Source organism: Mauremys mutica, unplaced genomic scaffold, assembly GCF_020497125.1.
Source record: "Mauremys mutica isolate MM-2020 ecotype Southern unplaced genomic scaffold, ASM2049712v1 Super-Scaffold_1559, whole genome shotgun sequence".
In the NCBI taxonomy this organism is placed as follows: Eukaryota; Metazoa; Chordata; order Testudines; family Geoemydidae; genus Mauremys; species Mauremys mutica.
This window is the reverse complement of record NW_025423353.1, coordinates 25881-48690: the sequence shown is the minus strand read 5'-3', so window position 1 is coordinate 48690 and position 22810 is coordinate 25881. Positions and strand designations below refer to the sequence as shown.

The 22810-nt window shown below is 50.7% G+C and overlaps 2 non-coding genes across 2 annotated transcripts; one reads left to right on the top strand and one right to left on the bottom strand.

Annotated features, from left to right (window-relative positions):
- Nucleotides 1-6788: 6788 nt before the first annotated feature.
- Nucleotides 6789-6862, bottom strand: TRNAI-AAU. Its single transcript has one exon. It is a non-coding gene; the product is annotated as a tRNA-Ile (tRNA).
- A 10167-nt stretch (nt 6863-17029) lies between these two features.
- TRNAK-UUU lies at nt 17030-17102 on the top strand. Its single transcript has one exon. It is a non-coding gene; the product is annotated as a tRNA-Lys (tRNA).
- The last annotated feature ends 5708 nt before the right edge of the window (nt 17103-22810 follow it).

Below are 22810 nucleotides of genomic sequence, written 5' to 3'. Positions count from 1 at the left end.
CCTCCCCCCCATTTCAGGCTGTGTCCAGCTTAAGGCCACAGAGCCCTTGCCTTTTTTTGCCCGGTGCCTGAGAGTCACGCCAACTGCGGGGAATTAGCTCAAGCGGCAGAGCGCTCGCTTTGCATGCGAGAGGTAGTGGGGGACGCTGCCCGCATTCTCCGAGCCTGTCGACTAAGGGCTCCTGATGAGCCTGGTGGACGGGAGAGCCGGCCATCTGACTTTTGGCCTGGCTGCCCGTAGCGGTCAGGCCGAAAAATCAAAAGCCATCCTCCCCAGGCCCACAGCCACCCAGGGGCTCCTCTGCACCATCTTGCCTCCAAGAGTGCCACACTCTGACCAGCTGAACCAGGCAAGCCACGGGAAGCTTCTCAAGGTCTTCCCCTGCTGTGGGCTTGGATGCGAAAAGCACCTGGCCGTTCATCAGCTGTTGCAAGAAGTGTGCAGAGTAGGAGTAGCGATGGGGCTGTAGCTTTCCACAGCATCTCAATTTGGGCAGCTTTCCATTCCCCTTTTCTGTGTAATGTCCCTCCCACGGGTTTCACTTGCGGAGCTGTACGACTCTGGCAGGGTGGCCATTTAGAAATCTTTTCCTTGCTTTTCTTTTTCACCTGGCCCCAGCGTTAGGACCGTTTGGGTGTTTCAGTGTGTGTGTTTTCCCATTGGGAGGCATTTGGAAGTTTGGAAGGGGAGCCGAAAGAGGCGTCTTTTTCACAAGCAAGTTGGCTTTCTGCACAGGTAGGGCCCTTGGCCGTAAAGCTTAGCTCCGTCAGTGCGTCTGCATGGGGTTCCTCCAGTGCCTCAAGAGCCCGTGCTAAACTCTCGGTGTGGGCGTTTGGCTTGCGCCAGTCAGAGTGCCGTGCCTGCGTCTTCCCAAGGCCGGCTCCCGTGAGGCGCGCATAACTTGGGAGGAAAAGGGTAGAAGAGGAAGCAAGTGAAGCTGACTTTGAGTGGTGGTGCCCCTGGGCGGAGTGGTCCTCCTGCTCCTTCCTGTCGGAGTTGTGGGCTTGAGTGTGGGCTTGGGGGGTCTGGCTGTGGGCGGTGTGAGGATGGTGTCCAGGGAAGTCCCAAAGGTCACCCTGCGCCGGCGGAGTGTTGCGTTGCATGCGGGCCGGATAAAGCTCAACAACCAATATGATTGCAAGCTGAATCGTTTATTATTTACAATGCATCATATTATATAGGCTTCTCCATATTAGCAAACGTCAGACACACCAACATTACATTGCTGCTGATTGGTTCTTTGTCTGATACACACACTTTTCACATGCATGGCCCTTTGCTTACTGGTTTCCCATTTCCCATGCAACTTATCTGATCCCAGTTAGGCCACCTGGCATCTGTCTCCCACGGGCTAGCTCTCAACTTTCTCATAACAACTTTATCTAACTCCTCTATTCTTGTTGTCCTGCTGCTGTAACTTTCCACCAAGGCAGCATAGGGATGATGTAACCCCACATCTCCCCCTCTTTTCTTAAAAAAAAGAAAAACATCCAATAAACCTCTCCAAACTTCATAGCAAAAGGCGTACAAAACAGGGCAAGCAAAATAAAAAAAAACAAAAAAATAACTCCCAACGCAATTATTCCCATATGGAGAAGAAAATTAACCCAAGTGGGCCAATCAAAGCCATTAAGCCAGTCCCACAAAGGATTACAATTATGCATAAGCTTATGCATATTATCCTGCAATTGCTAAAGCAACGCATACATAAAATGCAAATAATCAAATAAATTTATACAACACATACCTTCAAAATTCTTACAACCATGTCCTTGCTTTCCAAAACTATAGGTATGCAAATTTTAATAACCATTCTAAAATAAAGGAGTTGGCCAATAAAATTTCTCTCTTACTTAAGAAAATGTATTAAACTTTAGCATATCACATTTTTCTTCTGATGTATTCAAACACTTTGTATTTTAAATTAAATAAAACCAGTATCTGCATTTCAATCTTACTCTTCAGCTTAATTTCAAATCAGACCATCTCATAAAAATATTAAACACAACAATTCTGGCTACAAACAAACACCACAAAACAAAACATAAAATACAAAACTGAAATTTTTACTCTATTAGTAAATGCATGGTATATTAAATGCTATACAGCTAACATCAAATTTCTTTAATATCTAAAAAACAAAAACAAATTTACCCCTACTGGGCAATCAATCATTACTTAAAATATACAAATACACTATATAGCTTGCAGGCAAAACAGGGGAATTACCCCATATATTCTTATATATGTTTTATAGGCAGCTCAGGTTTCAGTGGCTTCTACCTTATCAGTTAAATAACTTGCATTAATACAGATGCTTTCTGGCTTGCTTTTTACTTTTAACTCCTGCTTTTAAACACTGAAAGAAAACATTACCACTTACAATGCCCTTAAAGCCTAATACAATTTCAATTACATAGCACTATATACATTCTTCAGCTAATGCAACAAAATTATTCATAGCCAAACAATTGCAAACTAATTTCTTTGCCTAAATTTATTGCAAACATTTAAAAACACCAAAAACTTTTCTTTTAGCATTTTACAAAATTCAGCTACTATTCCCTCCAGCAACCACAGAGTTAACCTTTTACTCTGCCTAACATTACTCGCTTGTAGTTAATTACCTTTTCTATCAACTACACCCTCAAGGTTATCAACCAATTTTCCAAGCTTGTTGTCTGTTGCCCGCCGCCTGGGCCCGATCCTTTTTTCCTCTTCAAATTCTCTGTCTATTGCCTGCCTGCCTGGGCCCGATCCTTTTTTCCTCTTGCTAAACCGTTCCTTACATAAACACCAACTATTCCACTATCAATTTAGCTAAGAGGGTGTACTTCTTAACTAGCCCCCACCCTTCTAGTCTCTACTGCAAGCAATTATCTGTACTTTCCCACCGTGGGGGCTACATTTTTATGCATAACTTTAATTACAACATCTGCATTCAACCTATCTATTATAATATTGACTACATCTAATATCAAGCAATCTACAACAGCCAATAATCAGCACATAACACAAAATTAACAAAACCTAATAAGGCTAACAAAAGCACTTTACATAAAAATACTTTGGGTTACATAAATTCAAAGCCATTCTCCCAAATTACCTAAATTTATGCCTAAATAACCCACAACTCCCCCCTTTGAGAATACTCAACAAACCTTTTGGCCGAGTTTTCTCAAACTCTACACACAACAAAAACCCTAGGCTATATAACTTTGGGGTTAGGAACTGGGTGGGGGGGTAATATCATTTACAATCCAGTTAGGGAGGGGCAATACATGCTAAAATTTTATCCAAAACACAGGGCGCAGCCTGTAGAATAAATCCCAAAATCCAATTAACATCACATTTCTCAGCAGGAGTCCCAAATTTCTTCCTGCCAGTATACAATTCTTCGTTTCTTCACCAGGGTCAGTTCTCAATGTCCTTTTAGTCAGGAATTTCTGGACTTTGGCAATATCAACAACGTGAGTGTTTTTTCTTCTTTTCCACCACCGTCGTGGTTCAGCTTCTACAGGGGAAATAATCAGGACGTGGGGGCTGCAGCGGACAAGGGAGAGATTAGCCAGCACGTTACCTTGTCCTTTTTTCCTGCTGTTTAAAAGCACAATGGAACTAAAAAATAATTAGGCCAATCATCAGTAGGAAAATTCTCCTGATGTGAAGGGGTCTTTTGCAATAAAATCATGGGTCCAGGCAATCAGTCTCCTGGTTGCAAAAATGGCAGGGCTGCTAGGATCTTTGGGCAGCTCTTCCATACCTGTGAAAGGAGACAGCTAACACAGTCCGTTAGTGCCTGGCAGGATTTTGCAGCTCTCATTAGCTTTTTTGGGCCCAGTCAAGCTCTCTTTAGTCTGGGCTGTTCGCCAAGACTTAGCTGTTAGCAATGTGTGTCCTTGACTGGGGCTAGAAAAGAATGAGCTTTTCTTCGGGTAAATCATCCTGTTCCTTTTCTTTCCCTGCTTGGCTTCTTTTAAACTGTAAATCCTGTGTCAGAACACCCAGCTGTTGCTGCTCATACCGGAGAAGCATAACGGTTTTCCCAGCACTGTCCCCGGCTCAGACCAGCCAGCGTAGGACGCCTTCTTCGGGCTCCTGCCAAAACAACTTACTTGCTTGTAGGTCCGAGCGACCTCCGGGGCCACGGCACGAGCCTCTGCCTGCGCCGTGCACTCCAACGCCTTCCCGCATGCGAGAGGCAGCGGGATCAATGCCCGCATTCTCCAGCGGCAAGGCAGCCGCGGGACCTTCTCTTGCCCTTCTTTTAGAAGCCATGGACAGTCAGCCAGCTCAGCTCCTCCAGTGGCCTCCATCCCTCTCCCCGATTGGCCTCCCAAAAGGCCAGCCCTTGCGGAGCACAAAGCTCTTCCACCCCGGCCCTTCTCCCCCTTGCGCTGACTGGGAGGCTGGCAACAGCTGGGGGAAGTTAGCTCAAATGGAAGAGCATGGGAGAAGTAGTCAGACCCATACACACATTCTCCAGCCTGCTCTGCTCTGCTTTGCTCTGCTGTGCTGGGCTCTAGTGGGGGACCTGCACCTTTCTTTCTGAGCTCTCACTGGAGCACAATCCCTTTCCTCCTCCCTCCCTGCTAGTCTACGCCAAGCTCATTGGCCAGGAGGAGAGCCACTCACAGACCGAATTACTCACATCCCAGGGGTCCATGAAGAGAATGAGGAGATGGGCGGGGTGGCATGCGATACCAGCTCAGCTGAGACCGTGAGACCTCGCAGCCTCCTGATCTCAGGCAGCATGGCAGCCGTGGAGCAGAGCAGAGCACGCAGACAGCTTGGAGACAGCCAAAGCGGGGAAGGGCTGCGTTGGTCTGGAAGAGGGAGTCGGTGGCTGTCTATCCTGGCGGAGGCAGGGTCGTTTTGCTGTATGCTGGGCCAGAGGCCATGGAGTCTGCTAGAGTTGCTGAGCTGGGCCTACTTCTGGCTTTGCTTGGGTTAGAGGAAAGTGGTGAAGATAAGAACGGCCCTCCTGGGTGAGACCGATGGTCCATCTAGGCCACTATCACGTCTTCTGACAGTAACCGATGCCAGGCGCTTCAGAGGCAATGGCCAGAGCATGCAATCGTCAAGTGATCTATCCCTGTGTTGTCTTCTGAAGCTTGGTGCTTGTTTCAGGGGCTAACTCTCAGCCCAGACACACTCCAGGGAAGGAGCGTTGGTGTTTGTGCCGAGGAGCGTGGCTGGGACTCGGACCCCCTTCCCCAGCTTTGGGTAGCACGCCCCCCTTCCCCCCATTTCATGCTGTGTTCTGCTTAAGGCCACAGAGCCCTTGCCTTTTTTTGCCCGGTGCCTGAGAGTCAGGCCAGCTGCGGGGAATTAGCTCAAGCGGCAGAGCGCTCGCTTTGCATGCGAGAGGTAGTGGGGGACGCTGCCCGCATTCTCCGAGCCGGTCAACTAAGGGCTCATGATGAGCCTGGTGGACGGGAGAGCCGGCCATCTGACTTTTGGCCTGGCTGCCTGTAGCGGTCAGGCCAAAAAATCAAAAGCCATCCTCCCCAGGCCCCAGCCACCCAGGGGCTGCTCTGCACCATCTTGCCTCCACGAGTGCCACACTCTGACCAGCTGAACCAGGCAAGCCACGGGAAGCTTCTCAAGGTCTTTCCCTGGTGTGGGCTTGGATGCGAAAAGCACCTGGCCGTTCATCAGCTGTTGCAAGAAGTGTGCAGAGTAGGAGTAGCGATGGGGCTGTAGCTTTCCACAGCATCTCAATTTGGGCAGCTTTCCATTCCCCTTTTCTGTGTAATGTCCCTCCCACGGATTTCACTTGCGGAGCTGTACGACTCTGGCAGGGTGGCCATTTAGAAATCTTTTCCTTGCTTTTCTTTTTCACCTGGCCCCAGCGTTAGGACCGTTTGGGTGTTTCAGTGTGTGTGTTTTCCCATTTGGAGGCATTTGGAAGTTTGGAAGGGGAGCCGAAAGAGGCGTCTTTTTCACAAGCAAGTTGGCTTTCTGCACAGGTAGGGCCCTTGGCCGTAAAGCTTAACTCCGTCAGTGCGTCTGCATGGGGTTCCTCCAGTGCCTCAAGAGCCCGTGCTAAACTCTCGGAGTGGGCGTTTGGCTTGCGCCAGTCAGAGTGCCGTGCCTGCGTCTTCCCAGGGCCGGCTCCCGTGAGGCGCGCATAACTTGGGAGGAAAGGGGTAGAAGAGGAAGCAAGTGAAGCTGACTTTGAGTGGTGGTGCCCCTGGGCGGAGTGGTCCTCCTGCTCCTTCCTGTCGGAGGTGTGGGCTCGAGTGTGGGCTTGGGGGGTCTGGCTGTGGGCGGTGGGAGGATGGTGTCCAGGGAAGTCCCAAAGGTCACCCTGCGCCGGCGGAGTGTGAAGCCTCTCCCCTAGGTTGGGGTGCCGAGGATTAAGCCTTCCTCTGTGGCTTGGGCTGGGGAGCATGATCCGGCGTCGGGTCCATTTGGGTGGAGCTGGCGGCCGGCAAGAATTCGGGCCATCAGGTCAACCCTCTGTGGAAATGGGGGTGAGCCGGCAGGCCTGCGATTTTGGCTTCGCGGGCGGGCAGCTCAAGCCTGGCCTCCTTGAGCCTGGAAGGCAGCCGGCCGGGCTCACCCGTCTCCTCCCCGGGCCCAAGTTCCTTTCAGGCAGCAGGTGGAGCGATTAGCCCAGGGAGGAGAGCCCAAGGAGGTGTCCGGAGCCTCCTCCTGCCAGGCGCCTGTGCCCGCGCCCAGCAGGGCTCTTGCCCGCTCCCGGCCCACCTGGTTTTGGCCTCTGCCACCCCTAGCAGTCAGCCAAAAGACCAGAAGCCACCCTCTCCCTCCTGCACCCTGAGTGGCCAGCATAGGGCTTGAACCCATGACCTTGGTGTTATTAGCACCACGCTGTAACCAGCTGAGCTAGCCGGCCTACGGTATGCCCTCTCTTGCCTGACCCTTTTGGAAGGAGTCACCGGCTGGCGCGGGGAACGATGTGGCCTCCGTTATCGAATGAACGGATCAAGACAGCACTTGCCAAGGTAGGGGAATTAGCTCAAGTGGTAGAGCGCTCGCTTCGCATGCGAGAGGCAGCGGGGATCAATGCCCGCGTCCTCCAGCGGCAAGGCAGCCGCGGGACCTTCTTTTGCCCTTCTTTTAGAAGCCATAGACAGTCAGCCAGCTCAGCTCCTCCATTGGCCTCCGTTCCTCTCCCCGCTTGGCCTCCCAAAAAGCCAGCCCTTGCGGAGCACAAAGCTTTTCCTCCCCGGCCCTTCTCCCCCTTGCACTGACTGGGAGGCTGGCGACAGCTGGGGGAAGTTAGCTCAAATGGAAGAGCATGGGAGAAGTAGTCAGACCCATACACACATTCTCCAGCCTGCTCTGCTCTGCTTTGCTCTGCTGTGCTGGGCTCTAGTGGGGGACCTGCACCTTTCTTTCTGAGCTCTCACTGGAGCACAATCCCTTTCCTCCTCCCTCCCTGCTAGTCTACGCCAAGCTCATTGGCCGGGAGGGAGAGCCACTCAAATACAGAATTACTCACATCCCAGGGGTCCATGAAGAGAATGAGGAGATGGGCGGGGTGGCACGCGATACCAGCTCAGCTGAGACAGTGAGACCTCGCAGCCTCCTGATCTCAGGCAGCATGGCAGCCATGGAGCAGAGCAGAGCAAAGCACGCAGACAGCTTGGAGACAGCCAAAGCGGGGAAGGGCTGCGTTGGTCTGGAAGAGGGAGTCGGTGGCTGTCTATCCTGGCGGAGGCACTGTCGTTTTGCTGTATGCTGGACCAGAGGCCAGGGAGTCTGCTAGAGTTGCTGAGCTGGGCCTGCTTCTGGCTTTGCTTGGGTTAGAGGAAAGTGGTGAAGATAAGAACGGCCCTCCTGGGTGAGACCGATGGTCCATCTAGGCCACTATCCCGTCTTCTGACAGTAACCGATGCCAGGCGCTTCAGAGGCAATGGCCAGAGCAGGCAATTGTCAAGTGATCTATCCCTGTGTTGTCTTCTGAAGCTTGGTGCTTGTTTCAGGGGCTAACTCTCAGCCCAGACACACTCCAGGGAGGGAGCGTTGGTGTTTGTGCCGAGGAGCGTGGCTGGGACTCGGACCCCCTTCCCCAGCTCTGGGTAGCACGCCCCCCTCCCCCCCATTTCAGGCTGTGTTCTGCTTAAGGCCACAGAGCCCTTGCCTTTTTTTGCCCGGTGCCTGAGAGTCAGGCCAGCTGCGGGGAATTAGCTCAAGCGTCAGAGCGCTCGCTTTGCATGCGAGAGGTAGTGGGGGACGCTGCCCGCATTCTCCGAGCCTGTCGACTAAGGGCTCCTGATGAGCCTGGTGGACGGGAGAGCCGGCCATCTGACTTTTGGCCTGGCTGCCCGTAGCGGTCAGGCCGAAAAATCAAAAGCCATCCTCCCCAGGCCCACAGCCACTCAGGGGCTCCTCTGCACCATCTTGCCTCCACGAGTGCCACACTCTGACCAGCTGAACCAGGCAAGCCACGGGAAGCTTCTCAAGGTCTTTCCCTGGTGTGGGCTTGGATGCGAAAAGCACCTGGCCGTTCATCAGCTGTTGCAAGAAGTGTGCAGAGTAGGAGTAGCGATGGGGCTGTAGCTTTCCACAGCATCTCAATTTGGGCATCTTTCCATTCCCCTTTTCTGTGTAATGTCCCTCCCACGGGTTTCACTTGCGGAGCTGTACGACTCTGGCAGGGTGGCCATTTAGAAATCTTTTCCTTGCTTTTCTTTTTCACCTGGCCCCAGCGTTAGGACCGTTTGGGTGTTTCAGTGTGTGTGTTTTCCCATTTGGAGGCATTTGGAAGTTTGGAAGGGGAGCCGAAAGAGGCGTCTTTTTCACAAGCAAGTTGGCTTTCTGCACAGGTAGGGCCCTTGGCCGTAAAGCTTAGCTCCGTCAGTGCGTCTGCATGGGGTTCCTCCAGTGCCTCAAGAGCCCGTGCTAAACTCTCGGAGTGGGCGTTTGGCTTGCGCCAGTCAGAGTGCCGTGCCTGCGTCTTCCCAGGGCCTGCTCCCGTGAGGCGCGCATAACTTGGGAGGAAAGGGGTAGAAGAGGAAGCAAGTGAAGCTGACTTCGAGTGGTGGTGCCCCTGGGCGGAGTGGTCCTCCTGCTCCTTCCTGTCGGAGGTGTGGGCTCGAGTGTGGGCTTGGGGGGTCTGGCTGTGGGCGGTGGGAGGATGGTGTCCAGGGAAGTCCCAAAGGTCACCCTGCGCCGGCGGAGTGTTGCGTTGCATGCGGGCCGGATAAAGCTCAACAACCAATATGATTGCAAGCTGAATCGTTTATTATTTACAATGCATCATATTATATAGGCTTCTCCATATTAGCAAACGTCAGACACACCAACATTACATTGCTGCTGATTGGTTCTTTGTCTGATACACACACTTTTCACATGCATGGCCCTTTGCTTACTGTTTTCCCATTTCCCATGCAACTTATCTGATCCCAGTTAGGCCACCTGGCGTCTGTCTCCCACGGGCTAGCTCTCAACTTTCTCATAACAACTTTATCTAACTCCTCTATTCTTGTTGTCCTGCTGCTGTAACTTTCCACCAAGGCAGCATAGGGATGATGTAACCCCACATCTCCCCCTCTTTTCTTAAAAAAAAGAAAAACATCCAATAAACCTCTCCAAACTTCATAGCAAAAGGCGTACAAAACAGGGCAAGCAAAATAAAATAAAAAAAAACAACAACTCCCAACGCAATTATTCCCATATGGAGAAGAAAATTAACCCAAGTGGGCCAATCAAAGCCATTAAGCCAGTCCCACAAAGGATTACAATTATGCATAAGCTTATGCATATTATCCTGCAATTGCTAAAGCAACGCATACATAAAATGCAAATAATCAAATAAATTTATACAACACATACCTTCAAAATTCTTACAACCATGTCCTTGCTTTCCAAAACTATAGGTATGCAAATTTTAATAACCATTCTAAAATAAAAGAGTTGGCCAATAAAATTTCTCTCTTACTTAAGAAAATGTATTAAACTTTAGCATATCACATTTTTCTTCTGATGTATTCAAACACTTTGTATTTTAAATTAAATAAAACCAGTATCTGCATTTCAATCTTACTCTTCAGCTTAATTTCAAATCAGACCATCTCATAAAAATATTAAACACAACAATTCTGGCTACAAACAAACACCACAAAACAAAACATAAAATACAAAACTGAAATTTTTACTCTATTAGTAAATGCATGGTATATTAAATGCTATACAGCTAACATCAAATTTCTTTAATATCTAAAAAACAAAAACAAATTTACCCCTACTGGGCAATCAATCATTACTTAAAATATACAAATACACTATATAGCTTGCAGGCAAAACAGGGGAATTACCCCATATATTCTTATATATGTTTTATAGGCAGCTCAGGTTTCAGTGGCTTCTACCTTATCAGTTAAATAACTTGCATTAATACAGATGCTTTCTGGCTTGCTTTTTACTTTTAACTCCTGCTTTTAAACACTGAAAGAAAACATTACCACTTACAATGCCCTTAAAGCCTAATACAATTTCAATTACATAGCACTATATACATTCTTCAGCTAATGCAACAAAATTATTCATAGCCAAACAATTGCAAACTAATTTCTTTGCCTAAATTTATTGCAAACATTTAAAAACACCAAAAACTTTTCTTTTAGCATTTTACAAAATTCAGCTACTATTCCCTCCAGCAACCACAGAGTTAACCTTTTACTCTGCCTAACATTACTCGCTTGTAGTTAATTACCTTTTCTATCAACTACACCCTCAAGGTTATCAACCAATTTTCCAAGCTTGTTGTCTGTTGCCCGCCGCCTGGGCCCGATCCTTTTTTCCTCTTCAAATTCTCTGTCTATTGCCTGCCTGCCTGGGCCCGATCCTTTTTTCCTCTTGCTAAACCGTTCCTTACATAAACACCAACTATTCCACTATCAATTTAGTTAAGAGGGTGTACTTCTTAACTAGCCCCCACCCTTCTAGTCTCTACTGCAAGCAATTATCTGTACTTTCCCACCGTGGGGGCTACATTTTTATGCATAACTTTAATTACAACATCTGCATTCAACCTATCTATTATAATATTGACTACATCTAATATCAAGCAATCTACAACAGCCAATAATCAGCACATAACACAAAATTAACAAAACCTAATAAGGCTAACAAAAGCACTTTACATAAAAATACTTTGGGTTACATAAATTCAAAGCCATTCTCCCAAATTACCTAAATTTATGCCTAAATAACCCACAACTCCCCCCTTTGAGAATACTCAACAAACCTTTTGGCCGAGTTTTCTCAAACTCTAAAAACAAAAAAACAAGTAGGCTCTAAAAAATTGGGGTTAGTAACGGGGGGGGGGGGGGTAATATCATTTACAATCCAGTTAGGGAGGGGCAATACATGCTAAAATTTTATCCAAAACACAGGGCGCAGCCTGTAGAATAAATCCCAAAATCCAATTAACATCACATTTCTCAGCAGGAGTCCCAAATTTCTTCCTGCCAGTATACAATTCTTCGTTTCTTCACCAGGGTCAGTTCTCAATGTCCTTTTAGTCAGGAATTTCTGGACTTTGGCAATATCAACAACGTGAGTGTTTTTTCTTCTTTTCCACCACCGTCGTGGTTCAGCTTCTACAGGGGAAATAATCAGGACGTGGGGGCTGCAGCGGACAAGGGAGAGATTAGCCAGCACGTTACCTTGTCCTTTTTTCCTGCTGTTTAAAAGCACAATGGAACTAAAAAATAATTAGGCCAATCATCAGTAGGAAAATTCTCCTGATGTGAAGGGGTCTTTTGCAATAAAATCATGGGTCCAGGCAGTCAGTCTCCTGGTTGCAAAAATGGCAGGGCTGCTAGGATCTTTGGGCAGCGCATGCGAGAGGCAGCGGGATCAATGCCCGCATTCTCCAGCGGCAAGGCAGCCGCGGGACCTTCTCTTGCCCTTCTTTTAGAAGCCATGGACAGTCAGCCAGCTCAGCTCCTCCAGTGGCCTCCATCCCTCTCCCCGCTTGGCCTCCCAAAAGGCCAGCCCTTGCGGAGCACAAAGCTCTTCCACCCCGGCCCTTCTCCCCCTTGCGCTGACTGGGAGGCTGGCAACAGCTGGGGGAAGTTAGCTCAAATGGAAGAGCATGGGAGAAGTAGTCAGACCCATACACACATTCTCCAGCCTGCTCTGCTCTGCTTTGCTCTGCTGTGCTGGGCTCTAGTGGGGGACCTGCACCTTTCTTTCTGAGCTCTCACTGGAGCACAATCCCTTTCCTCCTCCCTCCCTGCTAGTCTACGCCAAGCTCATTGGCCGGGAGGGAGAGCCACTCAAATACAGAATTACTCACATCCCAGGGGTCCATGAAGAGAATGAGGAGATGGGCGGGGTGGCATGCGATACCAGCTCAGCTGAGACCGTGAGACCTCGCAGCCTCCTGATCTCAGGCAGCATGGCAGCCGTGGAGCAGAGCAGAGCACGCAGACAGCTTGGAGACAGCCAAAGCGGGGAAGGGCTGCGTTGGTCTGGAAGAGGGAGTCGGTGGCTGTCTATCCTGGCGGAGGCAGGGTCGTTTTGCTGTATGCTGGGCCAGAGGCCAGGGAGTCTGCTAGAGTTGCTGAGCTGGGCCTGCTTCTGGCTTTGCTTGGGTTAGAGGAAAGTGGTGAAGATAAGAACGGCCCTCCTGGGTGAGACCGATGGTCCATCTACGCCACTATCACGTCTTCCGACAATAACCGATGCCAGGCGCTTCAGAGGCAATGACCAGAGCAGGCAATCGTCAAGTGATCTATCCCTGCGTTGTCTTCTGAAGCTTGGTGCTTGTTTCAGGGGCTAACTCTCAGCCCAGACACACTCCAGGGAGGGAGCGTTGGTGTTTGTGCTGAGGAGCGTGGCTGGGACTCGGACCCCCTTCCCCAGCTCTGGGTAACGCCCCCCCTCCCCCCCATTTCAGGCTGTGTTCTGCTTAAGGCCAGAGAGCCCTTGCCTTTTTTTGCCCGGTGCCTGAGAGTCAGGCCAGCTGAGGGGAATTAGCTCAAGCGGCAGAGCGCTCGCATTGCATGCGAGAGGTAGTGGGGGGCGATGCCCGCATTCTCCGAGCCTGTCGACTAAGGGCTCCTGATGAGCCTGGTGGACGGGAGAGCCGGCCATCTGACTTTTGGCCTTGCTGCCCGTAGCGGTCAAGCCGAAAAATCAAAAGCCATCCTCCCCAGGCCCACAGCCACCCAGGGGCTCCTCTGCACCATCTTGCCTGAGCCGGTGGAAGTGGAGCCTGGAACTGAGCTGAAGCACTGTTCGCTTCACATGGAGGTTAAAACACGGGGCACAGATCTTTGAGCACAACCCTCGTCCTGAGGAATTGGGGGGGGGGGGCTGCACAAAGAGAGACCGGCTCTCCCTGGCGGGACTGCAGCGGCTCTTCACAGGGGCAGTCCCACTGGCAATTCGTACCAGAGTTTTGAAAGCCTCCTTTTCTGGCCTGGCTCCCCTCTCTTGAGGGAGACTGGTGACCCCAAACTTCCCAGAAACCATCATAGCGAGGCCAACCTGAGCACAGACACCTGCTCAGCACCCCGGGGTGCAGCCCTGAACTCCAGCAATCAGCTACACTCAGCTGCCCACCTAACAAGCGTTACACGCAGGAGCCTTCGTGCCCCGCGTGTTCAGGTCCCTCCCAGCGCCAGCTTTAAACTCCGCTGCTCAGTTCTAAGCTTTGGCCACACGGGGGCAGCCTGGAGCTCAGCCAACGCTTCCCATTGCTGGTTGCGTTTCCCGCTCCTCGTGGCAGGTTCACACCCCGCAGGCAGATCTCTGAATCGGAGCCGAACAGTTCCCCAAATCCAGCGCTTTAGCAGCAGCTTTGCTAGGAAAGCGCTGACGTCACCAAGTAAAGTAAGAGCCAGAGCGCTGTGTCCAGGATCTTCTCTTGGGCCCCTCACCGTGGTGTCTGTCAGGCGCAAGGAGAAATCAGGGAAATGTTTTCATGGCGTTTAAGGGCAGAAGGGGCCATTAGCTCAGCTAGTCTGACCCCCGAATAACACAGAATTACACCATGACACGTATTGATCCCACAGACCTTAGATAGATCAAAGCGTTTCAGCCCTCAGGAAGGAGGCTAAACTGGGTACCAGAGGCAGCGGACAAGGGGCCCCCAAGGCAATGGCAGGGAGCTGACGAGGTAAAATATGCCCAGATGATCCCAGCAGGCGACCCACCCCCATGCTGCAGAGGTGGGAGTCCCTGTTCCTCCTGCCCTTAAGAATCTCTGGTGGTAAGTGGGTGCCCCCAGTTCCCCAGATAAGAATCCTCCATGTGGTTTCCCTGGCTTCACCTCCAAATAAGAACATTGTGTGGAGGGAGTGGGAGGAAGGTTGTCTGGCAGATATGTAAAGGGGGACTGTGTCTCCCTGTCTGGCCCAGGTTCCTGGGAGGAAGTGATCTCAGTGTGTCTGGCTGTCTCCATTCCTCCCACCCATAAGAATCCCTGGTGTGTGGGTGCACCCTAGACCATTAAGGATCTCTGGTGGGTGGGTGTCTCTCTCCCCTAGTCAGGATCTCTGGGGCGTGCCTGTATAAAAGGAGACTTTGACTCACCCAGGCTGGGCTGCCATCATGGAACAGACCAGGTCCTTCTGTGGAGGTTTTGCGTTCCTCCAAGGACGTGATCTCAGTGTGTGTGGGTGTCCCTGTCCCTTCAACCCTTAACAATCCCTGGTGCGTGGGTGCGCTGGGCCCTATTACAATCCCCTCTGTCTTACCCCCCATGAGGGATCCGGTGGATGTGGGTGTTCTCCACACTACTGAGGGTGTCTGGTGCCCCTGTCCCTCCTGGTTAATAGTGGAGTGTGTGGGTGTCCCCCCGCCCATTAAGGATCCGTGTTGTGCGGATGCCCCCGTTCTTCTCATTAAGAATGGTGCAATGGAGCATATGGGTGTGTCCCGCACCCCATGAACTAGCTCCCGTGTGTGGTTCCCCTGCCCCCATCCAGGCTCTGTGGTGTGTGGGTGTCTCTGTTCCCCTTTTCAAGATCTGTGTTGCTTGGGTACGTCCCTCCCCCCAAGTCAGAATCCCCAGCGTGTGGGTGCTCCCATCCCCCCACCCAGGCTCTGCGGGGGAGGGGGGTGTCTAAAAAGAGACCGTGTCTCACTGTCTTGCCCAGGCTGCGCTGCAGGGGCTATTCACAGGTGCGATCCCACTACTGATCAGCACGGGAGATTTGACCTGCTCCGTTTCTGACCTGGGCCGGTTCACCCCTCCTTAGGCAACCTGGGGACCCCAAGCTTCCCCAGGATCACCACATTGATGCCAAATTTAGTGTGGACACCCGATTGGCACAGCCCCCAACTCCTGGGCTCAAGCAATGCACCGGCCTCAGCCTCCCCAGGCGCTGGGATCACAGGCACCAGCCATGGAGCCCGGCTTGTTTTGCGATCTGGCAGCTGGAACGTTAAACTCTGCTTGTGAGCTCTGTGCCTTGGCCAGACGGGGACAGCCTGGAACTGGGAAATGCTCCTGCTCCCCCCGCCCCCGTCTCATGTCGAGCTGCAGGCGCCGCTGTCCTCCCAGGTAAGATCCCGGCTGTTTCGTTGCCCCCTTCCCCCGCCCAGGTGTCCAGGTACCTCTGCCCCCCATACAGAATCCTGGATGTGTGGGTGTCCGTCCCTCTGCAGAGGATCCCGGAGTGTGGATGCCCTTGTCTCCCCTACAAGATCCTGGGTGTGTGGGTGCCACTCTCCCCCCAGCAGATCTCTGGTGGGTGGGTCCCCAGGGTGTGAGTGCTCCCATCCCCCGATACAGGCTGGGGGGGGTATAACTGGCTCTCCCTGTCCTGCCCAGGCGGTGCTACAGCAGCTGTTCACAGGGGCAGCAACCCCAATGTCACCCTGCAGCTTTAACCTGCTCCAGGGGTGACCTGCTTCACCCTCCTGTGGGAGCCCGGGGACCCCGAACTGCCCAGAATCACCTGATTGATGCCGAGCTTAGCACAGACACCGGCTCAGCATGGCAGGGAGCTGCCCTGAGCCCTGACAATCAGCTTCCCTCAGCCTCCTGCTGCACAGCGAGGGTCCCACGCGAGAGGCTTTGGGCCCAGTTTGTTCAGGAGCGTCCCAGGCTCCAGCTGTAAACTCTGCTGGTCAGTTCTAATCTTTGGCCACACGGGGGCGGCACTGACGGTCCTATCTAAACGCTGTTTGCGTTCGACCCTTCGGATCGCAGATTGTAACCCGCGGGCAGATCTCTGAGTGCAGCCAAATCCCTCCCCAAACTGAACATTGAAGCAGCAGCTCCCATTGGAAAGATCAGGATTTTTGCCTTTAAAAACAAGGAAAATGTCTCCAGCGAGAGACTGAAGAAGCTCAATTGATTTCATTGACTGGAGGCTAAGAGGCGATTTAATCACTGTTTTAAATACGTTTTACAAATTCCCAGAGGGGGGGAATATGTGATTTAAAGGGTTCTTTAATTCACCAGACAAAGATTGAACACGACCCCATTGGCTTGCAGTCGATGTCAGAAAATCCCACCTGGAAATGACCATTTTTTAACCGTGAGGCTAATTATCTAGTGGAACAAGCTCCGCAAGGGAGGTGGTAATTTCCCCATCACTTGCAGTTTGTAAATCAAGACTGCAGCTCTTGCTGCAAGATACCTGGTGTGTGTGGGTGTCCCTGTTCTGTGTTTCGGGATCCCTGGTACATGGTGCCTCCCTCCCACCAGTTCAGGATCCCCACAATGGGAGCTCCCATCCCCCCATACAGTCTCTGCGGGGGAGGGGAGGTGTCTAAAAAGAGACCGTGTCTCACTGTCTTGCCCAGGCTACGCTGCAGGGGCTATTCACAGGTGCGATCCCACTACTGATCAGCAGGGGAGATTTGACCTGCTCCGTTTCCGACCTGGGCTGGTTGACCCCTCCTTAGGCAACCTGGGGACCCCAAGCTTCCCCAGGATCACCACATTGATGCCGAACTTAATGCGGACACCTGATCGGCACAGCCCCCTGACCAGGCCAGAGAGAGCAGAAGGTTTCCCGTATTGTTTCCCGCTCTTGTTTTCTTGACTAGTTTCTCCTCTGCACCAGCTTGCTCTTTTGCTTTGTGAGTCTGGCTAGCTCAGTTGGTAGAGCATCAGACTTTTAATCTGAGGGTCCAGGGTTCAAGTCCCTGGTCAGGTGATAAACTACTCAGGAAGGTCTTAAACTGTGTTTCTGGAGTCCTCTTTCATGTTACTTTTTCTCTCTAGGATTTTGCCTTTCCTCAGAAGGGCCTTTGTGTCGGGGGGATTGAAGGGGCAACTTCCTGACAGCCCCTCTGTCCTTGCAGCCTGGAGGAATAAAGGCCTCTGGGCATATAGCATGTTCCTTCCCTGCACACACACACACACACACAGAATATCCCTAAGGAATTACAATCACCTGCTGCCTTCCCCTGTCCTGCTGGATCCCCAAACGAGGATGCTCTTCAGCCTAAACCCATGTCCCCTCTTTTCCCAGTGCCCCTCAGACCCAACCCTCAGACCCTCCTATGCTCACTGCTCCTCAATCCCAACCAGAGCCTGCTCCTCTTCACCCTTCTCCTCTGTCCCAACCCACAGCCCCCTCCTATTCCCAGTGCCCCTCAATACCAACCCACAGGCCCCTCCTATTCCCAGTGCCCCTCAATCCCAACCCACAGGCCCCCCTCCTCACGCTGCTTCTCAATCCCAACCCACGGCTCCCTCAATCCCTCCAGCAGCAGGTGCTTCAGACCCCCTCAGGAAGATTTTCTTGCAAGGTTTCGTGTACGAGTCTGCATGTGGATTTTACAGTATGTTGGAAATAGGTTGGGCTGCCGAAATGATCACTTGTGGCTGGTGTTGGATTCCCAGTCTCCATGTTACAGGGGCAGGAGAAATAAAGGGTTGTTCTCCTTGCTGTGTGACTTGAGGGCAGCACAACTGTGCTTGGCAGACCCCGACTGAGGGACTCACCCTCAATTCAATAGCACTTGCTAGGCAGGGGACAGGGGTTCCAAAGCCAAGTGGGCTGGGGCCTGGGTCCCAATACTAAAATGTAGGTGTCAGACCAACATTAGGACAGGGGGGCTGTGGCGGGATGAGTGAGTCCCTAAACACCATAGTAAGTACGGTGCCTCCTTATTTCCCCCCTTTTCCACCCAGGCTGGCAGGTGAACTCTACAGAGGCACCTCTGGGCTTGCACTGACTAAGGACAACAGCTGTGAGTGGGGTGCAGAGAGGGGATGGCTCATGTTAAAGGACTTTTGGTTGCTGGACTTACGAACCGTAGGGAGAAGGACCCTGCCCAGCTTATTGGGGGGGGGGTCTTTCCCTTGTGGTTTATGTTTATGTGTTGGGGCTGCTGACATGACTTCTGCTAACCCTGGGCTTACATTGCAGTGTAGACATACCCTGAGAGGGCATCTATACTGTGATAAAATCCCTGTAGCCCGGCTGGCCTGGATGATCTGATTTGGGCTCCTGGGGCTCAGACTGGAGCCCAGGCTCGGAGACCCTCACCCCTCGTGGGGTCTCGGAGGCTGGGCTGAAGCCCAAGTGTCTACACTGTAATTTTATAACCCTGCAGCACAAGCCCCACAAGCCTGAATCAACTGACCCAGGGTTTGAGAATAGTGACTTGGGTGTGTTAATGGCAGTGTAGACATAATGCTGGGCTATGTCCACACTGCAATGAAACACCCACGGCTGTCCCATGCCAGCTCAGGCTCCCAGGGCTTGGGGTGTGGGATGGTAAATTTGCAGTGTAGACATCTTGGTTCAGGTTCAATACCGGGCTCTGGACCCCACAAGTTAGGGAGGGAGTTTAGCAAGCGAAAAAAGGTAAAATGGCAATGGAGTATTACCCTGGACTCAGTGGCATTTCTCCATTGGTCTGTCTGCTTTGGGGCAGGGACAATAACATGTCCTGCTGCTTTTGTTATTTCAAAGGGGGGTTTAGGATTTTCATTCTCACACACGGTGCACGAAGCAGGACTCAACCCTCCGTGCAAACTAAATGAGCTGCCTACAGGTTCTGGCAGCCACAATGAGCATTTGGTGTGAGAGCCCAGACCTGCCCGTGTCCCAGAGGGATGGTGTCATGTGTGACAGGCTGGGCCACTGACCTATCAGCTCTTAACTCCCAAACTTTCAGTAATTCTGTTATCAGTGTAATTTAAACAGCCAGACTGGGCTGGACCAAAGGCCCATCTAGCTCTGTGTTTTGTCCTCCAACAGTAGCCAATACCAGGTGCCCCAAAAGTTAATCAACAAGGCACCACTAGGAGGTGAACCCAGGATCTCCTGTTTACACGGCAGGCGCTTTAGCTAGCTAAGCCATGGTGCCTGCCTATGGCTAAAACACACTGTGTGCCCACACCTGACTCCCTGCCATCCCCACTGTGGCCTGCAAAGCTTTGCTTGTGTTTGGATTCTGCAAAGCAGAGGATCAGGTGACGTTTTCCTTGCAAGTTGTGTGTGTGTGTGTGTGTGTGTGAATCATTGGCCAGGTCTGCACTACAAAGTTATTTCAGTATCATTATATTGCTCAGGTGTGTGAAAAATACACAACGCTCCCTCGGTCAGCAGCTTTTGGCTGGTGCACACACTGCAATACCACGTCTGGTGACAAAATTGCCCTGTTTTGGTGACAAAATAAAACCACCTCGACGAGAGGCCTAGAGCTTTGTGCAGCAAACTTAAAGTGACAAATTGTCAGTGTAAATGCTGCTAGTCATTATATCACCATAACTGGCCTCCACCAGTATCTCACCATGCCTGCCATGAACTCACCTGCCCTGCATTCCTGCTACAGAGGTTGGGCCCCTCCCCTTTCATAGCTCCAGAAAGTTCTGACAGCTGAGCCGCTATCTACACCGGGATTAGGTTGATAGAACTGCATTGCCAGCCTAAGTAATGTAATTACACCAACCTAATTTCATAGTGTAGACGTGTCCAAAGAATCACACCCACACCTTGGGAGCAAAACTTCACCTGCTCCTCTGCTTTACAGAAGCCAAACACAAGCAATACTTGTCAGGGCCCAGTGGGGACTGGCAGAGAGTCAGGAATGGGCAAACACACTGCTTTAAGTAACAGCAGGTACCATGGCTTGGCTGGTTAAAGCACCTGCTTTGTAAACAAGAGATCCTGGATTCAACTCCCAGTGGTACCTTGGTGAGTGGCTTTTGGGGCACCTGGTATTGGCTACTGTCAGAAGACAAGATTCAGAACTAGATGGACCTATGGTTTAAATTACACTCGCAGGCACTGATAATAGAGTTACTGAATGTTTGGGTGTTAAGAGCTGATAGGTCAGTGGTCCAGTACCCTCAATGTGGTTTTAGCTGGAAACATACCTGGAGGACAAAGACTGAACTGAACTGATTCAGAAATCAGAAGAGAATAATAACAATAATACTTTCAAACTCTCCCCAAACAGATTAGTATTGGTTTTTCAGTTTGGGGAATTTTGTTTTCTCAGTCAGACCTTGCCAAGGGAAGCAGGGAGAAAATGTTGGAGTTGCCTCCTTCAGAACAGCTTGGCCTAGACACTAGCTCTGGTTCACTGCTCTGGCCTTGCTCGGGTTGAGGGTATTTTAATAATTTGGGCAGGTCCCAGGGTGTTTGGAGGAGATGACGAGGATGTTCCCTTTTGAGATAAAAATTAAGAAATACAGGACTAGAAAATTTTTCTTTTTTTAAGAAATCTGGGATTTAGACATTTTATTTAAAGCAAGAGAGTTCTGAGTTTCTGAGAAGGTTTTTGTTTGCAAGAAGCAACATCATACCAAACGGGGACATGGTTGTCTACAAAGGAGGAGTAATGACTAAATGCATCCGATGAGGATGCGATTTGTACCCATGCATGCAGAGCACAATGGACTAGCAGTCCATCGCCTTAACCACTCAGCCACCTCATCAGAACTATCAAGGAAAAGACAGAAGGAGAAATCTAATGTCAGCAGAGATAGGGACAATACGGAGTTTTTAAATACTAAGCGGAAGCAGAGGCTGAATGAGCTCCCCCTTCACATCTAGTGAGGAGCTGGGGGAAAGACTTCAGGAACAGACCGCGTTTGCATAGACACACCTACTGTGCCTAGCTATGCAGCAGGATGGGGCCGCTTTCCCAAAATGACCAGTTTTGGCTGGTGGCAGGTTACAAATCACTTTAGGATTGAGTGGAATGAAATGTTGTTATCCTTCCTGCATGAGTGAAGGGCAGCAGAACATACCTCGTTGGTCCTGATGGAGGAGTAGGTGGGTGAGGAATAGCTTTCATTGGACTTCATAGAAGTGATTGAGAACGTCATCCTAAAACAGTGGTCCCCAAACATTTCACACTGTGCCCTCTTATCCAGTTGAGGGAGGGCAAAACCAGAGCTTGAGGGATTCAGCCCTGGGTGGTGGGGCTCAGACTTTTGGCTTCAGCCCCAGGCACCAACAAGTCTAATGCCAGCCCTGGCGACCCCATTAAAACAGGGTTATGACCCACTTTGGGGTCCTGACCCACAGCTTGAGAACCACTGCTCTATGCTGAGGGGAGAGAGTTTTCATGTGGGTGCAGTTAATCCACTTCCCCAAGAGGTGGCAGCTATGTCACTGGGAGAAGCTATATCGGTGGGTGTGCAAGCTGTGGTGTTCACCACATTTAAGAAGTTTAATCAAACCCCATTTTTAAAACCACTTCTGGTCTGGGAATGGCAAAGGACCTCGAGAAAGCAGGAGATCATGAGTCCATGGTCATGGGGGTATAGCTTAGTGGTACAGTGCTTGATGGTAGGTCAAGTGATCCTTGATTCAAGCCCCAGTGTTCTCTTATAACCTTCTTTCTTTTTTTTTAAAAAAGGAAAACATTTTCATTTCCATTCTTCATTATGTTCAGGAGCTCCACTATACAAAGGTGCTTGATATGAATGTAAACACTCAACATTTCACTGTCCAAATGCACAAAAACCTAGCAAAGCTGTCCATCAGCTGAAATCAGTTCCAATCCTCTGTCTAGTTTATGTTTTCATCAATTAAACAAAGGTATCATAGGAATGTACATTTGAAGATCCCTCTTCTCCAGGAGCTATGCTGTGCAGAAGAACAAGAACCACATCCAGCTGCAGTTCAGGAGTCTGATGACCAAAGAGCCAATAAATGTTCTGAGGGATGGAGAACACTGCCTTCTAGCGAGCTATTGAACGAGCTCAACCTGTTTAGCTTATCAAAAGAAGATTGAAAGGTGACTTCATTGAAGTGTTGAAGGGCCTTCATGGAGAGAATAGATTGGGTATTAAAGGGCTCTTGAATCTAGGAGAGAAAGGCATAACAAGACCCAGTGGCTGGAAGGTGAAAAGAGACAAATTCATATTACAACTAAGGCACAAATATTCAACAGCGAGGATGATTCACCACAGGAACAAGCTACCAAGGAAAGTGGTGGATTTGCCATCTCCTGATGTCATTTAATGAAGGCTAGATGCCTTTCTGGAATGTGTTTGCCCCAAAAGTAGCTATTGTGTCATACAGGAGGCCTGTGATATGCAGGGGGGTCAGATTAGATGCTCTAATGGTCTCTTCTGGTCATAAAGTTGACTAATTTCTGAAAAACTGAGTGTAGCATTGGGAGCAGCGTCTGATGTTTTCCTGTCTAGCCGGCTTGCTGCCTAGAACGAATGCTCCTTGAGTGGGGTGATCCACAGGGAGTAGCTCAAACCTCCAAAGTGCCTGGCCAGGGGCAGGACATTAGCCCAGCAAGGAAGGGGTGTGGCAATGACATCACAAAGGCCTTTTGCAGGACCTCAGGCTATTGGTCAAAGGTGGTGGGGAGGTGGTGACCTCACAGAGAGATGCTGACATCAGCCAGGCAGGACAGGGGCAAGGGGCCAGGGAAACCT